The sequence below is a fragment of the Notamacropus eugenii genome, chromosome 5 (assembly GCF_028372415.1).
Source record: "Notamacropus eugenii isolate mMacEug1 chromosome 5, mMacEug1.pri_v2, whole genome shotgun sequence".
In the NCBI taxonomy this organism is placed as follows: Eukaryota; Metazoa; Chordata; class Mammalia; order Diprotodontia; family Macropodidae; genus Notamacropus; species Notamacropus eugenii.
In genome coordinates this window covers 181157236-181180991 of record NC_092876.1, presented here as the reverse complement: position 1 = coordinate 181180991, position 23756 = coordinate 181157236, and the positions used below count along the sequence as shown (strand labels likewise).

General features: G+C 39.8%; 1 protein-coding gene and 1 pseudogene across 2 annotated transcripts in view; one reads left to right on the top strand and one right to left on the bottom strand.

Annotated features, from left to right (window-relative positions):
* The window catches only part of NTM (neurotrimin), a 1288851-nt gene that overhangs the window by 965126 nt on the left and 299969 nt on the right, over nucleotides 1-23756 (bottom strand). The window lies entirely within an intron of this gene.
* On the top strand, nucleotides 11456-12312 carry LOC140505532 (AP-3 complex subunit sigma-1 pseudogene; annotated as a pseudogene).

The following is a 23756-nucleotide window of genomic DNA, read 5'->3' as shown; positions in this document are numbered from 1 at the left end:
ACCCTATAGTTGCCTGCTCGTAGAGCCATCTGCTCAGAGATGAGCTGCTTCCCCACTTCCCCACCCACCCCAGAGAGGAGGCGAAACTTTTCCATGTTTGATGCAGTTTCATAGGCTGCACAAATAATGGAAATTTTGAAGGCTACAGTGGTAGGGGTGAGAGATGGAGAATGGAACGAAGTTGTGTTCATTCAAAGCTTGTTTATGCCTAAATGCAACTGAAAATTATTAGACAAAGTTACCCTTACGTAAAATTATTTTGGATTTCTATCCTTTAACTCTTACAGATTCTTCCCTTCCCCCTCCCACCCCACCCTCCTCTCCTTTGCAGGTCCTTGTGGAAATCCTAGAATGTGTCTGAAGGACAGGGAATCTTCTTTCTCTTCTTCCTTACTTCCTCCCTCCCTCCCTCCCTTCCTTCCTTCCTTCCTTCCTTCCTTCCTTCCTTCCTTCCTTCCTTCCTTCCTTCCTTCCTTCCTTCCTTCCATCTTTCCTTCCTCCTCTCTTTTTCTTTCTTCTGTCATTGTATCCTCAGCACCTATATACTCTCTGGTAAAAAGCAGGAGCTTAATAAATATTTGTTAATATAAATTGAATTAATTACTTTCTAATCATGTTGTTTTATTCTTTTTTGTTTTGGTTACTCTGGTTGTTTCGATACCTCCTTGGAATCAGTGGAAAAAATTACTCAAGAGCTCAGGTGTGAGCTACTCAAATATAGTCTTCAGTAACAGGTGGTGTTGGTGGTGGTGGTAGGGAACTTGATTAAAAAAAAGAAGGAATCACCTCACATAGTTCAGAGCTAGGGAGGCACAAAAGTTATTCCTACTTGTTGGGAAACTTTGGATATTCAAAGTAGAAAATATCCATCCATTTATTCATTCAATAAACAATGATTAAGCACCTAATGTGTCCTAGTCACTGTGATAAGCTGCTGTGCCACTCTCAAGAAATTTATAATACAATAGTGGGAAAGAAGGAATACCTAGATAACAGTGATGAGAGAGAGACAGACACAGAGAGAGAGAGAGAGAGAGAGAGAGAGAGAGAGAGAGAGAGAGAGAGAGAGAGAGAGAGAGAGAGAGAAGTCTTGACAAGGTACTCTCAGAAATTAAAAGATAGATGAAGATTAAACTAATAATGGCTAATGTTGATACTTGAAACCAATGACACTATGGAATTAGCAAAACAACATAGGATTGGAGGGGCAGGGCACATTTGAAATTTCATATAGAATGAGTGGAAGACACTCTGGTTTCTCTTGCTCTTGTACCCTTGTGAGGATACTATGGGTTCAAAGGGCCATAGCTTGACACATAGGGAAGTGTTGCATAAGAAGACCATGTGTTTCTTCTCAGTTCCTCTATTCTTCTCAATTTGACTGATCTTTAGGCTTTCTCCATGATCCTTAGACATGAGCCCCCTGCTTCAAGCAAAAGCCTGGGAGGAGACTGTGAATAGTGGGATGAGATTTCAATTAAACATGCTTACCACAACTGCCATCTTCTTTCAAAAGGTCTCTTAAAGTTGACTTGGGGAAATCTATCATTCCATGGAACTAATTCTGTAAGCAACTTGTCTTTCAAAACAAGCTATCACCTAGAAATCCAAGGACTTGGATTCTAATTCATGCCAGAATCTTCATTTTAGTGCAGGGATTTTTAATCTTTTTTTTGTGCGTCATGGGTCTTTTTAGTAGTAAAATAAAAGCCATAGGATTGCAAAAAATAGTAAGTTCATAGACCCTAGGTAAAGAAAAATTATCTTTTAATTTTTTTAAAATTTGTTTCCATTTGTACAAATGTTGAATGGCTCTTATTTTCTCTCAGAGTTCTTGTCATCTCTCTACCCTACCAATTTCCATCGATCAACAACTAATGACCTTGTATTAGGCACTTTTGATGAGTCAGGAGCTCTGCTAACCCCAGGTGATTTGAAGAAAAACTAATACTTAGCATTTATATAGTACGTGAATAAATCACTTAAATATTATCTCATCTGGTCCTCATCATAACCCCTGAGAGATGGATGTTATTATCATCCCCATTTTACAGATAAGCAAAATGGGGCAGATAGGAATTAAGTGACTTGTCCAGGGACTCACAGCTAGCAAATGTCTGTGGACTTGAAGTCGTCTTCCAGAACCAAAGTCCACTACTTTACCCACTGTGTCACCCAGTTGTCTCTAAAGCAAAATGTCTCCCTTCCCTCAAAGAGTTTACATACTAAGGAGGGTGATAAATACATAAACAATTACAAACCAGATACAGATTAGATAGAAGATGGATTTGAGGGGAAGGAACTTTTCCAAACTATTGCTCCAATGTGAATCCCAGGGTAGTGGTTCTGAATAGAGAAATTCAGTAACGCTGAGAGTTCTGTTCTGCACTCCCCCTCCCCCAGGTGCAACCCACCCCCAACTCAGAAAAACAGCCCTACTTTGTTTGACATACAAATAGAATTTTCAACCAGGATGAAACACCTGGGAGAGTCGAGGCTCGTGGTACAAGATAATTAGAGATTATTATAATCGAAATTTCATTGCCACATCAAACTGTGTCTTTTAGCATTAATTAATCTCCCATCCCATGCTCTGAGCCCCACTCAGTTTGCCTGATGCAGAAGACCTGCTTGTCAAATACACTGGAGCCTTGCATCTCATTATATTATCATTGGGGTGAACGGGGAGTGAGATAAGACAAAGAGATTCTTAGAGGGGTCACCTAAACAGCTGTAATCCACTCTCTGAAGGTGGGGACAAAAGGAGGGAGTCAATTTGGAAAGGAGGGGGGAAGGGTGGTTTCCTTGACTGCCTTCCAGAGCTGCTTCCTTCAGAACAGTGTTACTTAAGAAGGTAAAATGCAGTTCATGGATGGGAGGAAGGGAGGTTAAATATGCAACCTGTCTACCTTCCCCTTCCCCCTGGTGCATGTCTTGTCTTAATCACTCTTTCACTCTATTATGTAGGAATGAGGCAGCTTCAGGGATTTGAAAGAATTTAGAGCCAGAAGTGCTGGGTTCAGATACTAGCTATGCAGGCTTGGGTTTTCTACTTCCCGGAATCGTATTCCCCTCAACTAGGGTCAATGAGATGGCACCATGTATGTGATTCAAGTCTTGCCTCAGATACTTACTAGTTGTGTGATCCTGGGCAAGTGACCTAACCTCTGCTTGCCTCAGTTTCCTTATTTGTAAAATGGGAATAGTAATAGCACCTGCCTCCCACAGATGTTGTGAGGATCAAATGAGGTAACCTGTGTAAAGTATTTTGCAAACCAGATGCATAAATGCTAGTTATTATTAATAAGAAACTATAATAATCATTGCACTAGTGTATATAGCAGAGCTATTGCTATTCAGTCATTTTTCAGTCTCATCCAACTCTTTGTGACCCCATTTGAAGTTTTCTTGGTGGAGATACTGTGGTTTGCCATTTCCTCCTCCAGCTCATTTTACAGATGAGTAACTGGGGCAAACAGGGTTAAGTGACTTTCCCAGGTTCACACAGTGTGACTTTCTGACTCAATACCAGCCTAGCAGCTCAAAAGAAGTAATTAATGGGAAGCACTACATCTCTAGTATTATTTCATTTGTGAGGTTTGTTTTTATTTAATAGGTTTGTAAGAGTACAGTACTACTCTGGAAGCTTTTTGGTTTTTTCCTCAATACTTTCCTTATGGCTGGATAAGTCAATTGAGGTTGATCCCATTATAAACTTATAATTTGAGTAGCTAGATTTCCTATAGGTGATTCTAAAAGAATAAAAGGAAATGTAACCCAATTTTCCATTCAAGTATGTTTTTTCTTTAAAGTAGAGCTCTTTAATAATCTAGTTAGACATGAAAAATGATTGACCCTTCATTACTATAATTTAGAAGCACTAAACACTTGTTTGAGTAAAGATCTGAAGAAATGCAAACACCTATGTACAGTCAAGTACCTTTTCCATAACTACTTAATAGCTATTAACCTGATTCCTTTCTTTCTTTTTCCTATATACACTCAGACATAATTCCTTCTTTTTTTAAACCTAATACTTCTATTGAGAAGCAATATAGTGGGTAGGAGGCTAGATTTGGAGTAAGAAGGACCTGGTGTGACCATAGGCAAATAAACACATTCTCTGGTCCCCAGGCAATTTCCTAAGAGGTTCTCACAGCAATCAAATAGTATATCCTCGATTTATTCATTTCTACGCTGAACTCACTACTCAGGATTTTGGTGTTTCCCTGAAACACTAATTGTTAGGAGCAGTAGCTACTGGGACTAAAGTCTTGTTTTTATCATCCAGTTCTAAGCAACTTCTGCCTACTGTTCTTATTTCTGTTCCATTCTTGAAAAGAGATCTTCTCTTTCTTCTATTTGTAAATCCTCAGTTTTCAGCTCAGATCAGATCTTATCACATTTCTACCCCACAGCGAGGGTCATATTCAGGAATTTTGGCAACCCGGGCAAAGAGTATGAAATTCACTCTAAAAAGAATATATTTAGACATAGTGGGTTGCCCTGGGAGATCAGGATGATGAGCAGCTGGATCATACAAGAGCCCACTTGGGGTGCTAGAAAAGAAAGTTTCTCTTGGTAGCTTGCTATTATAACAATCAGCCAGTTATCAAACACTTATTAAGCACTCACTACGTGCCTGGTGTGGTGCTAAGTGCTGGGGATGCAGAGAAAGGCAAAACAAACAAACAAAAACCCAACCACAACAACTCACAGTCTTATGGAGGAAACAACATGCAAATGACTGTGTGTAAGCAAGTTATATACAGGATGAATTAGGGGTAATCTCAAAGAGGAGGTACTAAGATTAAGGAGGAGTGGGAAAGTCTTCCTGGAAAAGACGATACTTCAGCTGGGACTTGAAAGAAACCATGTCAGGCAGAAGGCTTGGTAACTACATGCTGAGCCCAGCTATTTTTCTGTTCTTTGAAGAACTCAAAGTACAGTCAATACCCTTTAAATTTTGATGACCTAGAGTAAAGCTCTAATTAGCCTACCCTGGTTTTGTCTCTGACCTTGGTCTCAACTTCTGTTTCCCAATTGGACTAGTACTCTAGAAAAGTCCAGCAAAATTGAACATGAAATCAGGAACCTGGATTAGAGTTCTGACCCTGCCACTTGCTGTATGATCTTGGGAAAGTCATGGATTCATTGGTTGTGAGAGCTGGAAGGAGCCTTAGAGATAGTCTGGTAAAAAAAAATTCTCATTTTATATTCCAGAAAACTCAAGCCTAAAGAGTCACATAGTTAGTGGCACAGCCAGTACACAAGCTTGGACCTTTTCATACAGACCAGAGATCTTTCCATCACATGCTACTCAAGGTCACTTAATTTTTCTAGTCTCAGTTTGCTGATCAGAAAGGGCTATCAGAAGAAATTGCTTTCTAAGTTGTGAATGACTAAAGAAATGAGATCTATGGATGCCATTATGGAGGCTGAAGAATTATGTAAGCTACAGATAGTTAAAGGGGGCCACCTTCTTTGGCCACAGGTTGCTATGGTGTCTCTGATACTAAAGAGCTGGGATGTTTTTCTCCCAGCAACCAACACAGTCCATGAGCCTGTCTTTGGATGGCCTGGCAGACATAAGAAAAGAGAAAAAACAAGAAAAAAGGCCTGAAGTGTTTCCTGCCCTCTAATACACATTAATTGTTTTGTGTTCTCTTTCTGCTACAGGAGAGAGAAATCATCCTGGTCCATGGGGTGACAGCCTGAAGCATGAGGACTGTCAACCATGATCATTCCCAAACCGGCATCAAATGCAGGTGCTCCCCATGCTCATCCATATCAAGGCCTTGCCTGTGGCTGATGATTTGTTTATGCAATTATTGCTGCCTAACTCCAAGTGCACAGCCTGGGAAGTACTATTTACATCTGTGGGCAATTCAACTCAATAAACATTGATGTCCTTGCCTACTAAGTGCAAGGCACTGCGCTAACCAGGAATTTAAAGATAGCAAAAGAGGCATTCTTTGCCTTGAAGAGGATGGGGGGGTGGAGGTGGGGGTGGAAATGTAAATTATATACCCATAAGGCTGCTATAAGGAATAAGGAAAAAGGAGATTTACAAACAATTGTTGAGTCTTTCTGTCATGTGATCTTATTTGTGACCTTATTTTGAGGTGTTCTTGGTAAAGATTTAGAGTGGTTTGCCATTTACTTTTCTAACTCATTTTATAGATAAGGAAATTGAAACAGAGTTCAGTGACTTTCCCAAGATCATACAACTAGCAAGTGTCTCAGGCCAAATTTGAATTCAGGAAGATGAGTCAGGAAGATGCCACTTTGTTGCCCTTTACAAATAATAAAGATAATAAGAAGGGTGGAGATTTTCTGGTAATGGCTCCCTCTGAGTTTATCCTTACCCATCTAGCTACTTTTTCTGGATCACATTTGTTGAATCTTTATCTAAATTGCACCTGTTCAAAGCCTATGCCACCAAGGTTCTCTACTGGACCTGCTTCTCTTTTCCACCTCACTCAAGGAATCTCATCAGCTCCCATGAATTTAATGATCAACTCAGTGCAGAAATTATCAGAGCTATTTATCCAGCCCTAATGTCTCCTCTGATTTCCAGTATCACATCACTGATTTACTCTCCATCTCAAACTGGATGTCCTGTAAGCACCTCAAACTCAACATGTGCAAAACCAAAATATCATCTTTTCACCCAAATCTTCTCTTCTTCCCAACTTTCTAATTACTACTGAATATACCACCATTCTCTCAGTAGCCCAGGCTTGAAAGCTGTTGTCAAATTTCCTGTTTTTATGTTCCTAACATCTCTTGCATCTGTGCTCCTCATGTACCCATCAACCATTCTAGTACAGGCCCTTGTCACCTAATTTTTGGACTGTTGTAATAGCCTTCTGGTTGGTCTCTCTGCCTCAATTCTCTCCCCACTTCAGTCTCTCCTCCACTCAGATACCACAGTGATTTTCCTAAGGCACCAGTTTAACCACATCACATACAATCCTACTCCATAAACTCTAATGGTTTCCCTAGTACCATCAGGAACAAGTATTCTAGTTTGCATTTAAAGCTTGGTCCCTTCTCACCTTTCTAGTCTTCCTACACTTTACTCGCTTTTACATATACAATCATCAGGTGACTCTATCCAGAAGTGCTGTCTCTTGACTTTGTGCTTTTTTTCTGTCTGCTCCAAGTGTGGGATTCTCTCTTTTTTCATCTCTACATCCTGGTTCCTTTCAAGACTCAGTTCAAATCCAACCTTCTGCTAGAGGCCTGTCTGGGTCCTCCTTAGTGCAAGGGCCTTCCCTCTGAGATTATCTTCCTATTCTACATATATCTTGTATGTAATTAGTTGTTTGCATGTTATCTCCCTCACTAGAATATGAGCCTCTTGAGGCCAGGAACTATGTATTTTCCTTTGTAGGGTGTGTTCAGGGAGGACTAGTACATTTGATGTGATGGCTGCCGAGCTCTTTTCAGGGCTACCTTCTATCTTTAATGTCTACCTGTTCAAACCAACTCTCACCTGTGGCTCCAAGAAGCTGTACCATGTGCAGCAGCCACACCCTGATAAGCCATTTCAGCTGACAGGCCACACTAGGTTGAGGGTAACCAAGGGGTCTCAAAACTCACTGGAGAGTTAGGGGGTATCTACCACAAGAATGTGAAGACTTCCCCTATTGGAATGGATGGAGGAGAACAATTTGTTCCAAAAGGCCATGAAGGCAGCTAAAGCAGGCAATGTGAGGTGCTTAGAACTTGGTTAAACACTGAAGATGCCAAGGTCATCCTGAGCCATTACCAGTCATCTTGATTCTGTTCTGCCACTGGACTATGATGATTCTGGAGGAGAGAGTGAGGCTGATGACTTCATTCAGTTCTGCCTCACTTAAATCCAATTTACTCATGAATCAAAACTCATCACACCATTCATATGTGGAACCATCCATTACAACAAATGGAGAAGTTTTGAATGCTGTGGATAAGTTCACTTACTTTGGTAGTGCACTTTCCAGGGATGTACACATTGTCAATGAAGTTGATACATGCATTGCCAGAGCTAGCTTAGTGTCTGGGAGGATCCGAAGAAAAATATGGGAGAGAAGAGGTATTAGATTGACTACCAAACTGAAGATTTAGAGTCATTGTGCTAACCTCATTGTTGTATGCCTGTGAAGCATGGACAGTCTACCAGCACCATGCCAGGAAACTGAATTGCTTTCATTTGAACTGTCTTAAGAAGATTCTGAGGATCACCTGGCAGGATAAGGTACCAGACACTGAGGTCTTGGCTCAACTAAACTACCAAGTATTCAAACTATGCTTCAGAGAGTGCAACTCTGATGGGCTGACCAAATTGTTCAAATGCAAAATGTACACTTGCCAAAAAGACTATTTTATGGAGAACTCACATGGGTCAGGTGATCACATGGTGGTCAGAAGAAGCAATGCAAGGACACTCTCAATGTCTCTCCCAAGAACTTTGGATTTGATTGTGTGACATGGGAGACACTGGCACAGGACCACTCAGCATGGCATGCCGGCATCAGAAAGGGTGATGTGCTCTATGAGCAAAGCAGAATTGGAAAAGGAAACATAGGATGCACAAATTTGGAGTAACCACCCCAGATATTCACACGGACTATCTGTGCCCAGTGGGTGGTAGAGCATTCTGAGCTCATATTGCTCTGATCAGCCACAGTGGGACACACTGAAACTTGACTTATCATGGTGATGCCATTTTGGTCCTCTTCAAGAACAAAGAACAACAACCAACCAATCCAAGCACTGAGCACAGCGCCTTGTGCAAAGTAAGTGCTTAATAAATGTGTGATGGCTGATTGAGAAGTAGCATATAATCTGGTGCTTGAAGGGAGAGGCTAATTTCAGTAGTCTCAAAGATATGGGAAAGCAGAAGAGTAAATTCCAGGTTTGAAGGATGATTTATATGAATTTAAATAAGCAAGAAAGGAAATAATGTAATAGTCATCATGGTTATAATAACAACAATAACTAATATTTATATAGCACCCACCTACTATATTCCAGGCACTGTGCTAAGTGCTTTGCAAATATTATCCCATATGATCCTCCCATCAACCCTGGGAAGTATGTGCTATTATTATCCTTACTTTTTAGATGAGGAAACTGAGGCAAATTTTAAATGACTTTTCTAGGATCATACAACTAAGTATCTGAGGTCATATTTGAATTCAGGGTTTTCTCTATCCAGTGCATGACCTAGTTGTCCCAGAAATTAACTACTAGCCTAATTTGTCTAGGATATAGTGTTCATGAACGGAAATGATATAGAATAGTGCTGGAAAGATATGTTGGAAATCTGGATCTTTGAAGGTTTCCAAAGCTAGGTTAAAGAGTTTGTATTTAATCTTAGAGGTAATAGGGAACAATGAAAGATTTCTCAGTAAAAGAATGACATTGTGGAAATTTTGTGAGGATAAATTAAAGGGAGAGGGTACAGCTAGAATAGAGTGTTGGTCCTGGAGTCTGGAAGAACAATCACAGAGGAAAAATGAAAGAAGAAAACCTAGTCCAATACTTAGAGTAGTGCCTGGCACATAGGAGGCACTTAATAAATGTTGGTTTATTGATTGATCAATAATATGGAGACTGAAGATACACCATACCTCCCACCTTCTATCAGTCTGTCCCTAGGAGAGAAGGAAAACAGGATCATACTTTAAGGGTGGGGGTGGAGGTTGTAAGGTTAAAGAAAATTTTTTTTAGCATAGAACAGACTCATATATGTTTGTATGAAGAGGGGAAGGAGCCAACAGAGACAAAGAAATGGTAAAGAGAGAATGATCACGGAGGTCTTTGTAGAAGAGAGGAGGGGAAAAGATCAAGGACGCAAGTGGAGGGATTAGTGATGGGAAAAGGAGAGACACTTCACTCTCAGAAGGCAAATTAGCATCAATAAAGGCAGAGAGAAGTAGGAGGATAGGGAGATGAGATCATGTGATTTATTGCATAAAAGAGAGAAGTCAGAATTCCCTGGAATTTTGAAATAACCTGGTTTGAGGTAGACTTAAAAATTTAACTTCACTGTCTTGGATCCTATCAAAGAAATTTTTTTAGTTGCTGTTAAAATAAACAAGTACTTCATTTTAAGGCATTCATTTATTTAATGAGCAGTTATTGAGGATTTCTTACATACAATGTGCTATTAGGTATTTGAAAGACATATGTAGAAAAATAATAGAAGTAGTGATTCCTAGTCCTCCATAAGCTTATAATCATTGTTAAAACCATGCATGTAGATCAGTATCTTTAGAATATGCTCAAAAGAAAGAGAAATTGATGTCTTACTAATGGACTTTCATGGTGGCAATTGTGAAAAAGGACTGAATTTAGATTTCAGAAAACTGGAATTTCATTCCCAGTTTTGTTACTAAATAATTTTGTGGCCATGGACAAAAAAGTCAACCTCCTCAAGTCTCAGTTTCTTCATCTGTGAAATTTAGACCTTAGAAAAGATAAATAGTTCCTATTTTTATTGGCTTTTGACCTCCATGAAACTGCAGAATCATTGCAAGAAGTCTATGAATATGTATGCAACATAGGAATTATGATCCTCAGTCTAGATCCAACCATTCTCAAGCTGGGGTGGAATTCATGAAATATTTTGACGTTTAAAAAGGGTCATCATATTCTAAAAGGTTGGGGACCACTGGACAAATTGATCTCTAAGTTCCAACATGGAAAGAATCATAGAATTTGGAAAGCACATCAATATCCAACTTCAGCTCATTGCTGGAATGGAAATTATAATAGCCCTTTTTGTGGTGACAAGAAGCAAAAATCAAAAAAACTCCCAAACAAATTGGAAACTAAGGGGAAATCCATCAATTGGGGAAGGGCTGAGCAAAATTGTGGCATATTAATATTATGAAATACTATTGTGCCATAAGAAATGAGGAAATAGGCAATTTTAAAGAGGTATGATATGGATAAACTGTTGCGGAGTGAGCTGAGCAGATCTAGAACTATTTAGATTATAATATCAAGATTATAAAAACAAACAATTTTGAAGACTTTTACAAACTGATGAAGAATGTAATGAGCAGAACCAGGATAACAATTTATGAAATAAAAATAGAATGATGCCAAATGATTTTGAAAGCTAGTAAGAAAAACCATGATCAAAGCATTGCCTATCCATGACTCCAGAAACCCAAGGACAAAGCACTTTGTCCTCCTTCTGTCCTGGGGGAATGGTTTCATAATGCAGAATGAGACCTATATTTTTTAATAGGGACAATGAAGAAATTTGTTCCTATCGATACTCGTTATGAGAAATTTGTTTTTCTTTTTTCTTTTTTATGTGTATATTTGTTACAAAATTTTTTTAAAGGAGTGGAGGTAAGAGAAAAAGAAAATAGATTGTGTTATTAAAAAAAAAAACCTTTAATATAAACAATAATAGAAAAGAGAGACAAGAAAAGAAAATACCGGGGGAAACGACTTGAAGCCGAAGAGGAGGGCTGTGCTGGCTCCGCGCGCGCCGCCCGGGACCCAGCGCCCCCCCGGCGACCCCCTCCCTCCTCCCGGACCCCTCCCCTGCCGCGGGCTCCACCATGATCAAGGCGATCCTCATCTTCAACAACCACGGGAAGCCCCGGCTCTCCAAGTTTTACCAGCCCTATAGTGAAGATACACAGCAACAAATCATCAGGGAAACTTTCCATTTGGTGTCTAAACGAGATGAAAATGTCTGTAATTTCCTAGAAGGAGGATTGCTAATAGGCGGATCTGACAACAAACTGATTTACAGACATTATGCCACGTTGTATTCTGTCTTCTGTGTGGATTCTTCAGAAAGTGAACTTGGCATTTTAGACCTAATACAAGTATTTGTGGAAACACTAGACAAGTGTTTTGAAAATGTCTGTGAACTGGATTTAATTTTCCATGTAGACAAGGTCCACAATATTCTGGCGGAAATGGTGATGGGGGGAATGGTTTTGGAGACCAACATGAATGAAATTGTTACTCAAATTGATGCTCAAAATAAACTGGAGAAATCTGAGGCTGGCTTAGCAGGAGCTCCAGCCCAGGCAGTATCCGCTGTAAAGAATATGAATCTTCCTGAGATCCCAAGAAATATTAACATTGGTGACATCAGTATAAAAGTGCCAAACCTGCCCTCTTTTAAATAAAAAGGCTACTCCCAGGTAAAATCCAGGAGGGAAAAAAGTCATCTAGGTTTACCATGCAATTGTTTACCAAAAAAGAGGAAGAGAGTCTTAATTTTTGCTGTTGGATTGATTTAAGAAAAGGTATCGTATAGAATTGTGTATAAAATCAGTATATTAAGATGAAAAAAAAAAAAAAAAAAAAAAAAAAAAAGAAAAGAAAATACCCTTTGCTTGCAGACCTTGAATGAGGGGAAATCCATTATCTCCTGAAGGAGTCTGTTCTAATTTTGGATAGCTCTAATTGTTGGGAAGGTTTTTCTGTTTTTTTTTCTTCCTGACATTAAACCTAAATTTGCTTCTGCAAATTTTTTCTTGCCTCTAGTTCTGCCCACTGGGACCTGCAAGAATAGGTCCAATTATTATTATGTTTTTTTTTATTTTTTTTTATGACAGCCCTTCAAACAACTGCGGAAATGTTATGCCCTTCCCTCATCCTATATACCACGTCTTTTCTTCTCCAGGCTATTTATTCTCAGTTCCTTAAATCAGTTATTAGGTGACATGGTCTTGAGGCCCTTCATCATCCTGTTTTTCTCAGCATAATACTCCAGATGAGATCTGAGCAGGATAGAATGAGGTGAAATTATCACCTCCTCATTCCCACATGTTATACCTCTCTTAATTTGGCCTAAGGTGACCTTAGAATTTTTTTTTTTGGCTGTCACAATATACTGCTGATGAAATGGAATTTGGAGTCCTCCAAAACAGATCTTTTTTTTTTTTCTGAAAAATTACTAGCTGGCTATACCTTTACCCTCTTGCTCTTACAAAGTTAGTTTTTGGACCTAAATCTAAGACTCAGTTGCTATTAAATTTCCTTTTATTAGCTTCATTCTAATTCTAGTCCATCAAGATCTTTTAAAAATCCTGACTCTCTCATCCAGTGTGTTAGCTACCCCTCCCAGTTTGGTCTCATTTGCAAATTTGGTCAGCAAGCCATCAATGACTTTATCCAAGTTATTAATAAAAACATTCAACAACACAGGGCTGAGGACAGATCCCTGGGGGCTCTCCACTAGAGATGTCTTTCTAAATTGACATTAAGCTATTAATGATAATTCTCAGGGTCTAACCAATCATTTTGGAAGCCATCTAAGTTTTAGAAGGAATTTCAGAGGTCATGTTAGTCTAGAAGTGTCAAAGATATTATCTGCTGGCCACATGCACCCCACAACACTCCCAAGACAGGTCCAAACTAAATAAAAATTGAGAAATGTTTAACATAAAACAAACAAACAATAAAATATAGATAATGTAAAAATGTGATTTTCTAAGACAATATGGAGTCTGCAGGAATCTTTGTTTTTGGATTGGTGGCCCCATCTCTATTTGAGTTTGACACTATTGATCTAGTCCTATTCCTTCCTGTAATATGTAACCCCTCCATTACGTATCTATGAGTCCATGAATTTATGATCCTTATGAAGAAAGACTTTTTGAAATGATGAAAGATTGTGTATAGGGCTGACTTGGAAGGGTGAACTATGTCTAAAGTCTTAAGCTTACTCATAGAAGTTTCCCTTCCAAAATGATTCCCTCTGAAGTTCTCCTGTAGTCTCTGCCCTCCTTACCCTTCAACAAGTGAGCCTTGCTTTTTCTCTTAGAGTTCTAATTTGAAGGCCGATGTGCTAACGAGAGAACAAGGGCAAGAGGCAACCAGTGCCTTAGTGAGAAACACAAAATTACCATTTTAATGGATGAGTGTCGACTTGCTGGGGCTCCCATGAGAGGGCTGTTTGATTTTCTTAGCTTGTTAGCAAAAGGATTTGACACAGACAATTAATGCTGGGTTCATTAAGGTGTTACTGACCCAGAGTCACATATTCATAGTAGGGAAGATGTCAGAAAAGCTCATGTCTTTCCTCATCGTGTCTCTGTCTGAAATGCCTTAGAAAATGGAGACTCAGGGGCAGAAAGGGAACAAATTCACGTCTCCAACTAACCCCATCTGCCTCTAATTGCTCCTCAGTTCTTTGGTGTAGTCCTCATGGCCCGTGGACTCCATTGACACTGAATTTATTTGTACAATAAAAGCTCATTTATCCAGAAGTCAATTCAGTTCTATTGAGCCAATATTTATGTTGACTGAGTCCAAAACATTATGTTAGGCACTATGGACATAAAGATACCAAAGATAGAGCCTGAATAGGAAATCGCAGATAACTAACATTCTACTCTTTTATTCTAACTTTTTTTTTAAGTTGATGATCCAACTGGATTGTAGTGTTAGCTTTGCAGTTAGCTAGTTGCATGATGTTGGGCAAGATACTTCCCTTTTTGAGATCTCAGTTTTCTCAGCTATAAAATTAGAGGGTTGCATCAGGTGAATTCTCAAGATCCCTTTCCACTTGAAGATTCTATATTTTTGTGCCTTTGTTTTGACTCTGTCTTCTTTCACAATGGCAACCCAGGGCTCGATGCTCAGCAGGCTCATGTCCACTCTTAGTGACTACCTACATGAGCTATGGCACAATTTCCTATCATGGCCCTATGGTTCCTGGAGCAGTGGAATAAGAAAAACGTGTTTGAGTTTTGCTTAGGAAGTAAAATCCGTGAAACAATATTCTATAACAACCAAATTGGTCATGGATCACAGAGAATAATATTTGCCTTCTGGGTTAAAATTTAAGTTTATTATTATTTATTATCTATACTTAGTTGCTCTGCATATTGACATCTGTATATTGGTATATTTTATTCCTGATACACTAATCTGTCCTTTTTGTTTGTTTCTTGAGAATTACTGAGTATTTCTTCTGTGATTCTTCCTTAAATGTTCTGACCTAGAGGCAGCCTTGTGTGGTCCAATGATTGCAGAACCTGAAGGCATTAGTCTTGAGTTCAAATCCTGGCAATTCATTTAACTTCTGAGTCTTAGTTTTCTCATATGTAAAATGTAAAATTAGGAGGTTAGACTAGAGAACCTCTAAGTTCCTCCCACCTTTGTATCTATGCTTGGAATTATAAAATTCTGAACTTTTCTTTCTTTGTTTTACTCCCTCTCCTTCAGTGAGTAAATAATCACTAATGCTGGGTCACTCCTGTCTATCATCTGAACTCTCTGCTCTGAGCTCCCATCACTGAGTCCTGCTGGAAAGTGTCTGAAAAATATATTGACTGGATCTACTACAAATGTCTACCTTCAGGTGGGCCTTCCCTGTTGCACAATAATCCTTCTCTGTATCTTTATTGACTCCTTATAACTTCCTGACAGAATCATAGAATCTTGAGTGAGAAAGGCTATCCAATTTGATACAGGAATTCCCCTATAATATCCTTCACAAGGAGCCAGCCACACTTTGCATGAAGACTTCTGCTGAGGAGAAATTCATTCACTTCTCAAGCATCCAATTCCACTTCTGGATAACATTAACTGTTAGGAGGTTTTTGTTTATGGTAAACCTGAATCTATCTCTGCAACAGTCACCCCTATTGCATCTTCACCTCTGCATCACAAAAGACCTGTTCTCTCCCACTTCGTTAAAACCAGTATCATTCATCTTCAATTCATACATTATTCTCCATCCAGAAAACCTTTCCTTGTTGTCACTGATCACTCCATGCTTCTAGTGTTGAAGAGTAGATGGTCTTCCTCTTTCACAAGAGTTCCTCTTCTGTCCTTGATTTCTGATCTCACTCTTCCTTGTTTCCTCTAAGACCTTTTCTTTATTGACTATTCCCTCTCTCAACTTCAATTTATCACTTTCTGTAGATCCCTTGGGCATCTAGGTGATGCAGTGGTTAGAGCACTGAGCTTGGAATCAGGAGGACTCATCTTCATGAGTTCAAATCCAGCCTCAGACCCTTACTAGCTGTGTGACCCTGGATAAGTCACTTAACCTTTCCCCCTTCAGTTTCCTCATCTGTAAAATGAGCTGGAGAAGGAAACGGCAAACTACTCCAGGATCTTTGCCAAGAAAACCCCACTGGAGTCACAAAGAGTTGAATGTGACAGAAAAATGACTGAGCATATTGATTCTTTACACACAAGTTGTCTGTACACAAGCTCAGATCTTTCTTGTCCTGAAAGTACCCATCTATTCTTACTGCTTCCCTTCCTTACCACTTACTGACACCTAAATCCTTGTAATCTGGATTGTAACCCTAAAGGCCACTTAATGATTCCTTAATTCAACCTGGTCCCCTCTTTGCTGCTGTAGGAATTACTGTTGAATAAAATTTTAGGAATCCTAACACATTTTCTCTGAGCTCCCACTTAGGAATATTCCTAACATTTAGGTAGAAGTTTGGTTCTCTGTCTTAATTTACACATACATTTCTCTCTTGATCTCTTTGTGATGGAGGCACAAATTCTGTTTTACTTGAAACATTTGGTTAAGGAAACAGTAGAGTATAATTGTAGTGTCTGTTAATAGGCAGGCCCTAGGAGAAGAAATTGGGAAAAGATCAGACCTTCTCTAGGAACCTCCCTGAGTCCTTGAGGAGGTGAGAATAACTGGTGGCCTCCTCTGCACTGAGATGGCTGTACGGATGATAGGGTTCCTCAAGCTCTCCCTTTGCTGCTGTACCTCAGTCCTGCTTTCTTTTTCCCCTTTTGCTAGTTGCTTCTGTGCTTCTGATCCTTTCTGGATTAGCTTTCAGATATTTCTACTCACTCCTTTTTACTTCCAAATCCTCCAGTTATCTCTAAGATTCTGAGATAGCTTCTCATTTTATTCAAGTTCCTCGGGACATGACCAAAACTTATACACCCAAGTGCAACAAATCTCCTGTTGCATTTAATTGAACTGTCTAATGAAGTCAAGGAGGTATACAGGCTTTGTTCATACCTAATGAACAATTAAGGTATATTCTCACCTGATAATTATTTCAGTGCTAACTGGGGTTTGGATAATATCCTCTCTGCTAAAACTGCTCTTTCAAGTTATTCTAAATAAGTAGAGCCAGTGGCCTGTTAACTGTCCTTATACTCTTTGACCAGTTTGTAGCTTTTGACATTGTGGATTACCCCATCATTCTGATAGTTTCTTATTCCCTTGTCCCTTTGAACAAGTGTCCAATTTGGCTCTCCTACTTGTCCTCTCCACTGGTCCATCTTCATCTTGTCCTCAAGTTTGTTTGTGCTCAAAGTTCTGCCCTCAGTCATACTTTCTTCTTCCACTGTCCTTCTGCAACCATTCCCATGGTTTTCATTTCATCTCTATGCAGATGGCTTCCAAATTTACATATCTAACCTTGATCTCTTTTCTGAGCTCTAGTCCTGAATTTTAAGCTGCTCACTAGACATCTTCACCCATACATCCTGTTAGTACCTCAAAATTTCCATATCTAAAATGGAACTAAAATTTTCTTTCCCAGAAAAGTTATTTCTTCTTCCAACTTCCCCATTCCTGTTGAGGTCCAGACATCTCAGATATTTAGGTTTGAAACCTCAGATATGTCTTTGACCCTTTAATCTCCCTCAAATGCTTCATCTAACAAATGACCAAGTCCAATTAATTCTACCTCTGGAACTTTTCCCCTCCTAACCATTCAAAATGTCACCACCCTATTATTGGTCCCTATTATTTTTCATTCAAATTATACCAATTGCCTCCTAACTGGTTGACTTCTAGTCTCTTTGTTATCCAATCTATTTTTAAAATTAAATTTATATTTTTCAATTAACAAAAATTTATTTTCTCTTTTCCCCTCAAATGAAAAAGAAAAAAGAAAGCAAAATCATCAGAACAAATATGCAGTATCAAGAAAGACAAATCCCCTCATTGACCATGTCCAGAAATGTGTGTTTTACTCTTCATCTTGAGTCTCTTGGCTCTGTCAGGAGATGGATAGTATACTTTATCATCAGTCTGCTGGACTCATAATTGATCACTGTATTGATAGAAGGTCTTAAATCTTTCAAAACTGTATGTCATTGCAATGCTGTTGTTATTGTCCCAGATGTTCTCTTGGTTCTACTAACTTCACTCCACATCAGTTTATACAATTCTTTCTAGATTTCTCTGAAACCGTCCCTCATTTCTTACGATCCAATAATATTCCATTACATTCATATATCATAATTTGCTTGTTCATTCCCCAGTGGATGGGGCTCTCTCTAATCTTTTCCCCCCGCCCCCAAGCTTTCAAATAATCTTTTTACTCTCCTTCTCTGATTACATCATTCCCCTACTCATAAAACATGCATGGCTTCCTATTGCCTATAGGATGAAATGCAAACATGTCATCCTGGCAATGAAGGCCTTACAGCTGACTCTAACATTTTTTAACATTATTTCACTTTGTTCCCCTACACACTCTGTAGTACACGCAGGCTTGTCTGCTAGCTGTTTCTCAACTTCGCACTTCCCTTTCCCACTTCTGATCACGCATGCAGCCATCAATGAATGTTCCCATGTTTGGAAGATACTTCCTTTAAGGACAAGTTCAAGTTCCTCCATACATCCTTCCCTGATACCCCCAGGTGAGAATAACTTCTTTCTCCTCAAATTATGCCAGATCACCGTGTGGTCTTCTTGTCCTTACTAATTCTATCATATGTCATGGTTATTTGTGTGAATGTTCTATTGCTCTACTAGATTATAAACCCCCTAAGGAAAGACAGTGGTATTTATTTCTACAGTGTGAGTTCCCTGAAGAACAGGAAAGGTATTATCTAAAATGTGGATCTCCCTTGGTGTCTGGCATACCAGATGTTTAAGTAGTTTTTATGAAATTGAATTAATGAAAAAACCCTTTTGAAAAGTCCAGCCAATAGATTGCCAGATATACCCTTTTCAGTTTTCATAGGATATACTCTGGTCTTTTCCAGGAACATGTTGTTCTGGTCTTATAAGCCATGATCCATACATAAACACAAATCTACTCTTTGATATTGTCTCAGTAACCACTTCCCAGATCCTCTGGGGCCATCTATATGGCTGGAAGGTATCTTAGTGATTAGTACAACTCCTTTTAATAGATTAAGAAATTGAAGTCAAGGGAGGTAAGGAGAGGGAGCCTCCAAGGTACTTCAGGCAACTCAATATATTGCTCACCCCACCCCATCCCCAGTCTCATGGATTCCATATTTCTTGGGACTCAAAGATTAACTAGAGTGCAGGAAAGGAAAACAGGCAGTGTTTCTTTTCCCTACTTGTTCCCATTGTCCTAGGATACTGCTGCTTTTATGTGTTATACTTTGTTCTTCCCTACCAACTCACCTGCCAACCTGCTGTGAAAGGTTATCAGCTAACAACTAACTCCTAGCCTCCTCAGTTGAACAAACACGAGACAAGTCAAGGATAGGGTCTCAGAGCCAAAGATCCAAGAGAAAAGAATTAGACTTGACATGCTCTTTAGTAGGGCTTATCCTGTCAAAACGGAGGTGAGTAAGACTGATGCTCAAAGGTATGAAATGGGCAGAAGCCTCAAGTTAGCCTCATCATTCTTGTGATATCTTACACCTTTGTATTACTTTAAAATTTACAAAACTCTGTTTTTTTATTTGATGGATAATGTGCAGGTAAAATGGGAAGGGATTTCAGTTAAGATGACAGGGGACAAGGAATTCTATACATTTTCTAGCTAAATTCGTTGCTTTCTAGGTACCTGTCTTCATCATGGAGTGTACACAGACATATGCCAGAGCAAATTTAGGGTTTTCTTCATGTTCCTACTTCTTTAGGTACCAGGGAATTAGAAAGCTTATGAAATATCCATCTCTGAAAAATCTTTCAAAGAGCCTCCATTGCTCTGGGATCATTCTCAGGTGCCGTTCTCTGCTTGGGGGGGCAGCATAAAGGGGGGTGATGGGTTAAATGATCCCCTTGGGGGGCTTTGAGCCTCTGGATTTGCTGAGTCTCTGCTGTAGCCAAAGAATTATACCTAACAGCTCCTTCCATAAAAATCCCTCCCAGAGGTCTCCCTTACCAGAAGAGAAGTGAACGGCATGCAAATGAGCAGCCCCAAGCTTTTCTGGGATTGCTTTGTTGGCATCACCCCTCTCCTTATACCTCTGCTCAATTCTCATCTCAAAGACATAGCCCTGGGCCGGCATCATAGGAGCCTCCTAACCTATCTCTGATGAGCAGTGAAGAAGGAGGCCTGTCCCTTTAGAGGATACTCTGTCTCTCCTCTTTTCAGTGTCAAGATGGGAAATGATTCTCTGCCCCCTCTCCCAGTTAGTCTAGCTGAGCTGCCACCTGCTCTGTCTGAATAAAAATCTTCCACTTGTCTCGACAGCGATCAGCTCTTTAACTGAATCTAAGAAATGGGAGTAGGGTGGGGGGTGCTGGGAGGAAGCAAGATTTGTGTCTAAGCAGTTGAAAAGTATGAGAGAAAGTTAAATCTCTTTGACCTCTTATTTCAGGAATCTCTGCATCGCCAGTTCAGCAGAGGTCATGCACAATGAGGCACCTTGGCATCCACTAATAAAGGAAACGGGTAGTATAAGGCACAGGGCACTCAGGTGTTCATGTAACATCCCTCCAGCCCACCCTGCACTCCACATCGCCACTCCATACACACTGAGGCCCTGAGCACACTCTAACACAGGAGGCCACACCATGCATCTGAAATAGATACACAAACACTGTAGAGACAATTGCCCTATTGCAGCAAAACCTCAAATTACATCCTCAGCAGAACAATGCTCTTTATCCTATTATTAAAAATAGCATGTTAGTGCACAGATGTCCTGTATCCAGCACCAACAGCGACTGATGGATTCATCCTCTCTGAATGTCTTCTTCAAATACATAGGAGTATATTTAAATCACAGAAGCTGGGGAATAATAGGACTTTAAAGGACCTTAGATATTATCTACTGCTCTCCCACCTCCTCTTATTTTATAGATGAGAAAATTCAGGTTCAGAGAAGTGATTAACAATAACTCACATTACTGTGGTAGTTTGAGGATTATAAAACCTTCTCTTCACAACAGTCTTGGGAGGTAGGTAGCACAAGTTCTTTGATCTGTTTCTTTTAGTCTCCCCTTTCTCTCTCTGTCTTTCTCCCTCTCTCTTTTCCTCCCTCTTTCCCTCCTTTCCTCCCTCAGTCTCTCTCCCTGTCTTTTCTTCTCTCTCCTCTCTTTTTTCTATCTCTCATTCATCTTTTTCCCCCCTTTCCTTTTTCTATCTGTCTCTCTCTCCCTCATAAAATAAACACATTCTTCTTTCACAGGACATACCTATACTCTTTTCAAATGCCCAGCACAAGCAATCAAACATCCACTCATCCTCAGACACCTCAATAGCTCACATATGGCTCACATGAAATATCTTTCCAAGTACCTATTCAGATACACTAACACCCAATGCTTTCTATACACCTGTGCTTCCTAGGCATAATCCTGGAGTCAGTCTCTATGTTAGCATGTGGCCTAGCATGCATGAGAACAGGAAGAAATTCACCCTAAAGCCTTATATATGCATAACACATGCTAGTATAAAATACAATGGCATTATCTCTTTGAAGAGCCAAGATTCTCTTTCCCTCTCTGACCTCAGTCTTATCTATTAGGTAGGGTTTGACAGAAGAGGGTGGCTCTCTTTTTACCTATAATGGAGAAGGGTGTTTCTGCCAGAGGAGCAGTGTGAATTCCAAATCCAGCAACTGGGCTGTAAGGACGTAGATCCTGGAACTTATTTCAAGGTCAATTTGCTTCAGAATCAAAACCCATTTGCCATAAAGTACAGATATGCCAGGGAGAGGAACAGTGATGGAGGGAAGAAACAGCCATTTAAGCAGCTTTGAAAAAAAAAGATGTATTCTTTAAAATCTGGTTTTTATTTGGGTTCTTCCTCCATGACCTCTCCACCCCCCAACTCTGGCGTTTTTGTGGCCCATATACTCTGGCATGGTGCCCTATCCCACCCCCACCCCCAGCGATGTAATGAGTAGGGATTTTGTTTCCATATCTTATCACCTAGGGTTAAAGCTGCAGAGCTTTCTCTTGGGCACAGCTACAGTCTCCTGTCTCATTCAAAGACACCAGGCCATTACTAAACCATTACCAGGTCTAGTAGACATTTTCCCTGAGTCAGTGACAGATTTCCCTGAGCCAGTGAGTAGAGCTCAGGGTGTCAGGGAGAACTGACAGCAGCAATTTTCAATTCATTGTCAAATTGCTTCCCCTCGGTATTATAGCCTCCTAGCTCTTTCATTGCCCCCTGTCTGGAGTCATTTCCTGGTCCCATATTTCTGGGTACATCTCTTATACCTCCATCCTTCCATCTTCAAATACCTCTCATGAGAGATATGGACTTGGAATGAGTGGTTTCCATAGACCCCATCCTGGGCACAGACACAGACAGACCATGTATGCAGGTTGACAGTGGCCAGTCACAGTCACAACAGCAGGAACCGTGAATCAGGGTCCTCAATTCTTTTTTCTGGGGCTGTCCCTTTTTCACTCAATCTCCTCCTTCTCTAAGTTGGAGACAATAATAGCTGTTTATAAAATGATTTGCTACTCCCTAAAGAAATAGGCTACGTGAGCACAAAAGTGCGGAGAATTTGAGAACAGCAAAAAGCATTGGATTGTCTGTAACTGAAGACCAAACAACACAATGAAGAAAAAGTCAATTTACTGGATAGACTCATTCGACAGCCCACATGCTTTTTATGCCCTTTGGCCAAATGGAAAATGAGTGTTCCTCAAATACCATGGCCATTCAACAGTGCTTCCTTGGTTGGGTCCCCTTTTAATGGGTTCATTGGGCTATGGATGAGGTGGTGACAAAAATGAAAAGAGAAGTTATATCCTCTGTCTATCTGCAGGACACATCCATTCCCTTCAATGGTTTTAAATTATTTAAACTATTCTACCTTAGGGATGTGTTGAAGAGAGACTATTTTTCATCACATCGCTTAATAGCAGAAAAGTTGTGGCAGCACTCAGCACAGTGCCTGTCTAGTTTATATATAGGTGCTTAATAAATACTTCTTGATTGATTGGGTCTAAGCATTGGTGAAAATACAAGAATTTTTAACACATAGTCTCTGGTTTCCAACAATAGGCTGCGAGGAAGTGGAATGGGACAATAAAGCCATAAAATGTAATAGGAAAGCACTGGGTTGGATTTAGAGGTCTTGGCTTCAAATCCTGGTTCTGCCATTTATAATCTATGTGATCTTGGATTAGATTAGGAGTCAACAAACTCAAGGGCCAATTAATCATCAGCTTCACCCCCTATGTTTTCATAAGGGCCATGAATTAAGAAAGTTTTTTTTAAAATCAATTGTTAATGCATTTAAAATGTAAGAAAAAATGTAAAAAATCTTAACTTGGGGAGGGGCAGCACTAAAGAAACAAACAGCTGGACAAACTTGATCCTCATAGCTCTAGCCATTGACTAGATATGTCACTGCTCTAAGCCTCAGTTTCTTCATTTGTAAAGAAATGGGATTAGGAGACTCAGATGAAAACATCCTCTAATAACACATAGTGCCTTGTTCCCAATAACTGGAAGGAGGATACTTAGAAGATAGAACATCAGTGATAGGAGGGTCCTTAGACATCATCTACCACAACTCCAATTTGTTGTTGTTGTCATTCAGTTGGGTGCAACTTTTCATGACCCCACTTAGGGTTTTCTTGGCAAAGAAACTGGAGT